The following is a 6,955-nucleotide window of genomic DNA, read 5'->3' on the forward strand; positions in this document are numbered from 1 at the left end:
TAGGTGGTGCAGTGAATAGAGCTCTGGCCTTGGAGTCAGCAGGACCTGAGTTCAAATCCAGCCTCAGACACTTAACACTTATTAGCTGTGTGACCCTGGGCAAGTCACTTAACCCCGATTGCCTCACCTTAAAGCAAAAAAAAAAAAAATACAAGACTCAAATGAAACATGGAAGAGGTAAACAGGAAAGAGAAATCATAAGAGACTTATTAAGGTTGAACTGTTTACATTCCTGCATGGAAAGATGATATTTGTAACTCATGAGACCTTTGTCAGTATTAGGGTAGTAGGAGGGAAAAAAATTATATGTATGTATAGATAGATAGATAGATAGATAGATAGACAGACAGACAGATAGAGGGTGCAGGGTGAGTTGAAGATGAATGGGGTGATATCTGGAAAATAAAATTAAGGGGTGAGAGAGGATTATACTAGGAGAAGGAGAAAGGGAGAGGTAGAATGGGGTAAATTATCTCACATAAAACAGACAAGAAAAGGCTTTTACAATGGAGGGGAAATGGGGGAAGATGAGAGGGAATGAGTGAATCCTATTCTCATAGGATCTGGTTTAAGGAGAGAATAACATACACAATGGGGTATGGAAATCTATCTTACCCTACAGGAAAATAAGGGGGGAAGGGGACAAGAGAGCAGGGGGTTGATAGAGGGGAGGACAGATTAGGGGAGGGGATAATCAGAAGCAAACACTCCTGAGGAGGGACAGGGTCAAAACAGAGCATAGAATAAATGAGGGGTAGGAGAGGATGAAGGGAAATATACTTGGTTTTTCACAATGGGACTACTATGGAAGTGTTTTACATGAATACACATCTATAACCTGTATTGAGATGCCTGCCTGGGGGTGGGTGGGGAGGGAGGAAGGGAGAAAATTTGTAACCCAAAGTTTTAAAAACATGTTAAAATTTAAAAAAAATTAAAATAAAAAAAAATAACTGATACTCATGTAGCACTTCAAAGTTTGCCAAGTTCTTCACATATAGCATCTGATCTGAGCCTCAGAAGAACCTAGTGATGTTGCTATGACTACCCTCTTTTTACAAATGAGGAAACTGAGCCTCAGAGAGATTAAGTGACTTGCATGGCTAATACATGCACTTAGAAGTTTTGCCTGAGGCTCAGGTAAATGACTTGCCCCTAGTCAGACAGCTAGTGTTAATGATAGGATTTGAACCCAGGTCTTTATGTATCCAGGTCTATTATTGTATCCACTATATCACATGCCTTTTCAATTGATCCCTGTGCATATAAGTGTGTGTGTGTGTGTGTGTGTGTTAGACTACATAAGAAAGTAGTAATTATCAAAATAATTTGGTACTGGTTAAGAAATAAAAAGTTTGATCGTTAGAAGAGATTAAGTATGAAATGTACACAAGCAAACAAGCACAGTAACACAGTATTTGATAAATTCAAAGACCCCAGCTACTAAGGTAAGAGCTCACTATTCATCAAAAATTTCTGGGAAAACTGGAAAGAAGTCTGACAGAAACTAGGTATAGACCAATAGCTCATACTATATGCCAAGATAAGTTCCAAATTGATACATAACTTAGACATTATAAAAAAATAAGAACAAGGAAGAAAATACCTTTAATATCTATGAACAGAGAAATAATCTCTAACCAAAGAATAAAGAGAATCAGAGAAGATAAAATTATTTTGATCATATAAAATTTAAAAGTTTTGACAAAAGCAAAATCAATACAGATGAAATTAGAAAGGAAGCAGATAACTGGGGGAAATGTTTGAAGCAAGTTTCTATGATAAAGCTTCATTTCCAAGTAATATAGGGAACAGATTCAAATTTGTAAGAATAAGGACCATTTTCCAATTGACAATTAGTCAAAGGATATGAGCCAGCAATTTTCAAAAGAAGAAATCCAAGCTATGGATAACCATATAAAAATGTTCCAAATCACTAATAATTAGAAGAATGCGAATTAAAGCAACTCTATCTCAAATCCATCAGATTGGTAACATTGGCAAAAGAGGAAAATGACAAATGTTGGAGGAACTATGGGAAAAGGAGTACATCAATGGATTGTGAATTGGTCCAGCCATTCTGGAAAGCATTTTAAACTATGCCCCAAAAGTTACGAAAATGATCATATCCTCTGACCCAGTGATAACACTACTAGACTTCATCTAGAAGGTAAACAATCTGTCCTTAACGAGGCCCTTCTAATTAGTCTTTGGTGTGTACCTTATTTTCCTGTTGGCTCTGGTCTGTCAAATCTTCTATTAAGTTCAGGTTTTGTTTTGTTTTTTAATAAAATCCTGAAAGTCTGACAATTCATTAAATATCCATTTTTTTCATTCATGGTTATGCTTAGCTTTACTGGATATTATATTTTTGGCCAAAACCTCAGTTCTTTTGCTTTTTGATATATAGTGTTCCAAGACCTGCAGACTTTTAGTGTCACTGCTGCTAGGTCTTGCATGATTCTGAATGTGGCACTTCCATATTTAAATTGCTTTTTCTTGTTGCTTGTAATAGTTTATCTGGGGATTTTGGAAATTGATATAATATTTCTGTGGGATTTCCTTGTAGGATCTCTTTCAGGTGGTGATCAGTGGACCTTTTCTATTTCTACTTTCCCCTCTTGTTCTAATGCTTCAAAACAATTTTCTTTAATTATTTCTTGTATTATCGCATCAGGATTCTTTTTTTGATCATAGCTTTCAGGTCATCTAATTATTCTTATGTTTTCTCTTCTTGATTTGTTCTCCAGATCAGTTGTTTTTCTTGAAATGTTTCATATTTTCTTCTATTTTTTTCATTAGTTATATTTTGTTTTATTACTTCTTGATATCTTTATAATTTTGCTAGCTTTCCCTTGCTCAATTCTGATTTTTAAGGAGTCATTTTCTTCCTTAAGATTCTGTATCTCCTTTTCTATTTGGTTGACTTTCTTTTCATAATCTTGTTTTTCTTGTATTGTTCTTTTTTTTGTTTGTTTTTCCTCAATCTCTCTCATTTGATTTTTAAGGTCTTTTTTAAGTTCTTCTATGAATTCTTTTTAGGCAAGCGACCGTTTGACATTACTCTTTGGGGTAGAAGAGGGTTTCTTTGCTTCAGTATCTTCCTCTGAAGATGAACTCTGGTCTTCTCTATTCCCATGGTAATTCTCTATGGTTGGATTCTTTCTCCTTTTCCTGTTCATTTTTTATTTGCAGCAGCTTAGTTTTTGTAATCACTTTTAGCCCTCAGATATGGGGAGGGGGGACTGCCTCTGGCTTTAGATCCTCCTTTAGTTCTCCCCTCTGGCCTGGAACCAAAACCAAGATCTCCAGTGTCCTGTAAGTGCCCACAGCCCCACAGTATCCCCACCTCACTGCTTCTGCACTCACTGGGCACATGCTGGTTCCTTCTCACCCCTGGGCTGTGTCTCCACAGCACAGCTAAGTCTAGTGTTCCTTGTCAATAGAGGTTCCCTCTATCTTTCCCATCTCAGTTGCCCAACTCACCTCGCTATCCAGGGGTAAAAGTTCCTGTGGCTAGGGCCAAGGCAGCCTCCCAACCTAGCAAACCCCAGGGCTTGCCGTTTGTTGTTTAAGTGGACCTAGCCTGAAGGTGTTTACTCTTTAACAAGGACCAAACCTTTTCCCAGGATTTTTCTTCAGATCTTCTCCAACTGTCCCAGGAGGATCCCTGTTCTGCCCCTACTCTTATTTATTTTTACCACTCTGTGTTCATCCTGAGGTGTTATTATTATCTCATTTGTGGGGGAAATCTGGAGAGCTTGGAATCTTCCCAGAATCCTCTCTGATTTAAATTTTGAAATGATTTGGGAAATGAATTACCTGCCTAAATACACTTGTACAAAATTCTTGGTCTAATATGTTATAGTGATATTATGAGATCTTATTATACGTTGAGTAGTATGCCAGACTTGGCATCAAGAATACCTGGATTCCAATCCCACCTGTGACACTAACCATATGACTCTGAGCAAGTCACTTACCATCTCTGAATCTCAGATAAACTTCTAAGACCATAAGTTATAGACAGACTGCAAGCTATCAGCAGAGGGCATTTCCATACAAACTAAATCATAGGGAACAGGGTTAAGTTAGTACAAAGTAACTAACAAAAACATGGTATTTTCCTCCCAGCTCTTCTTCTGCCTCTCTAGACTTTGCCACCATGGGTGAGTTGCCTTCTGACATTGGAATATCCCTCCACCAAACCAGCCTCCCTCTCCCAGTGGTGAGTTTCTTCTGGGTACTCCATTCTGGGGGTGGGATCAGACCAGCCATGCTATGCTTCATTCTCCTCCCAAATGTGCTTCTCACTCTCCAAATCTTAGCATTGTCTCCCTATGCAGGTACCTTCTCCCCTAATACTTTTCTACTCTCTTTTATGTATTGTCTCCCCCCATTAAACTGTAAGCTTCTGATGGGAAAAGACTTTCTGATTATGTCTCTCTCTGTTGCTTTAACACAGTACTTGACACATAGTAAGTGCTTCATAAATGTTTGTTGTCTATCTGTGAACTATTGTTTATAATCAAAATGAATAACAAAGTATCCCTAAAATGCTGATTCTTATATTAAATTGTCGTGTGTTTCTAAAGAGTACATTATCATAGTCTCAATAGTCTCAGCCAACAAATGCTTATCTAAAAACAAGGTCCAGTCTAGTTGTTCCAAACCCAGCATGGTTGGGCGTCTGGTCCATCACCACATCTTCTAGCGGGTTGTCAGAGATGTCAAACCAACATATAGGGGAGCTGGGAATGAAAGCAATATGACCATTGTTTCTGGAGTTCACACAGACCTTTGATAGACAACAGCCTCTACTTCTGAGGAGGTCTTGTAGAGAAAGCCATATGATTCCACTGTCCCATGAACCATAAGCATGCTGTAAAAAAAAAATATACCATTCCATGCAAACTCGCCTGGACAGGAGGAAGCTAATTGCCCACAGGAGGACTGGCCACGTGGAATTTGTCTGCACAGCTTGCATTTTATTACTCCCTCAAAGAAAGGTCCAAATAATAACAGATGGGCCCTGTATCCATCATTCCCCTCCTCCCTCCAATGTAAACTTTCGCCACCTTTTTTAATTAGAAAAATGTTTATTTAATACAGTGGAAGGATATTTTATAGTTTGTTGTGCAAAAAAAATGTGATTATTGAATAAACAGGGGAAAATATTTCCATTAAAAAAAAACAGAGAGATGACCGTGAAAATAAAGTCCAGCCCAGGAGCAGCTGGCCTTTCTGTAAAGGAAGGTATTGTTTTAGCAGAGAGAACACACACAGAGCCCCACCCCCACTCCTTTGTTAGAGGTCATAGATTTAGAGCTGAAAGGGACCTTAGAGGTCATCTTTTCCAACCCCTTCATTATACAGAAAAGGAAACTAAGATGAAGAAAGGTTAAGTGACTTACCCAAAGTCACATGGAGTAAGTGAAAGAGGCAGAATTCAAATGCAGGTTTTGAATCCAGATCGTCTAGCTCCAAAGCCAGTGTTCTTTCCTATGTACCACACTGCCTCCATGGTACTGGCAACCTCAAATTAATAACAAGAAGAAAATGTCTATCATTAAAACCACACACACACACACACACACACACACACACCCCATGGCTAAGTAGAACTGAAGTGAGAAAGAGTCTGTTTCTTTCCTTTGCTGAAAAAACTGATTGAGGAGGAAAGATGAAGGGGAACAAGAGAAAGAGAGAAGGGGAAGAGAATTCATGCCAGCTCTTAAGGCAGGTCTTTAGGATGAGAAGGCAGCAACTCCAGTTTTAGCTGATTCATTTTTGATGTGCACATCCCTTTTAGACACTTTGTTTAAAGCCCACATTGATATGTACAGAAAAGAGATTGACAACCACAAAAGCAATTGAATTTCCTTGAAAGGGGAATTTTCCATCTTTTTGAATGATTTCTATAGAAACACGATTTGCAAAGTATAAATAGTATTCACTGTTTCAAGGAATCCACTTTTCTAAGTCTTTGTTTCTCTATAAAAGCTAAAAATATTCACATTAAAAGAAAGTGAGCAAAGACCAGTTTTAGCTACCTTTCAAAAGCCCATTTGAGACATTTTTACTTTCTGTGACTTGATGAATACAGTAAAATCCCATTTATTTTAAATTAAAAGAACTAAAACACTGACTTTTGAATTAAATGGGTTTGAATTATCCAGGCTTTGATAAGCTCCATGTAGCTAGGAACCACCTATTCAGTTTCTTTGTGCCTTCAATAGTACCTACCTAACACAATACTCATAATAAATATTAACCAAAACTCCCTGAGATCAGAAACTGTTTTTGTCTTTAATCTCCTAGCTCCTAGCATAGTGGCTTGCACATAGTAGGTGCCTAATGGCTGTTTGTTGAATTGAATTTAACTGAATTAAGCACTATATCACTGGATAGCTAGGAAAAGGTAGTTGTTTCTAATTATACCTTACTGGTTTAGCTATATGTAGCAAATTCAATGTGAAGTTGACTTTTCCCTTATGACGCAAATTTCCCTTAGTTTTATTATATGTCCTTCAATGACTCTATATCACCTACAGGACAAAATCCATATTCTTCACAATCTGACCTCACCTGTCCCATTCACCTTGCTAACTCATTCCTAACACAAACCCAAATCAAAGTGGTATCTTCACTGTCCCTGAAACACTGGGCACTGAAGGCACACCATGTTTTGTCCTAACATCTTGCCCTTCCTCGTATGATTCTACCCAATTGAAATTCCATCCCTTTTCTTTCTATCCATCCTTCAAATTCAAACTCAAGAACCCAAAGCCCTCTGTGGCCCACTATAATCTTTCCCTCTTTCGAACAGTACATATGATTTCTCTTGTCATAGAATCATATAATGACTTAAATTTGACTGCTTCAAATATATGTTTCATGTCATTTTTTTTATTCTTTACTGTGCCTAATAACAATAAGAAGTCATATTTTTATA

Source organism: Vombatus ursinus, unplaced genomic scaffold (genome assembly GCF_900497805.2).
Source record: "Vombatus ursinus unplaced genomic scaffold, bare-nosed wombat genome assembly UNPS02014813.1, whole genome shotgun sequence".
Taxonomy (NCBI): Eukaryota; Metazoa; Chordata; class Mammalia; order Diprotodontia; family Vombatidae; genus Vombatus; species Vombatus ursinus.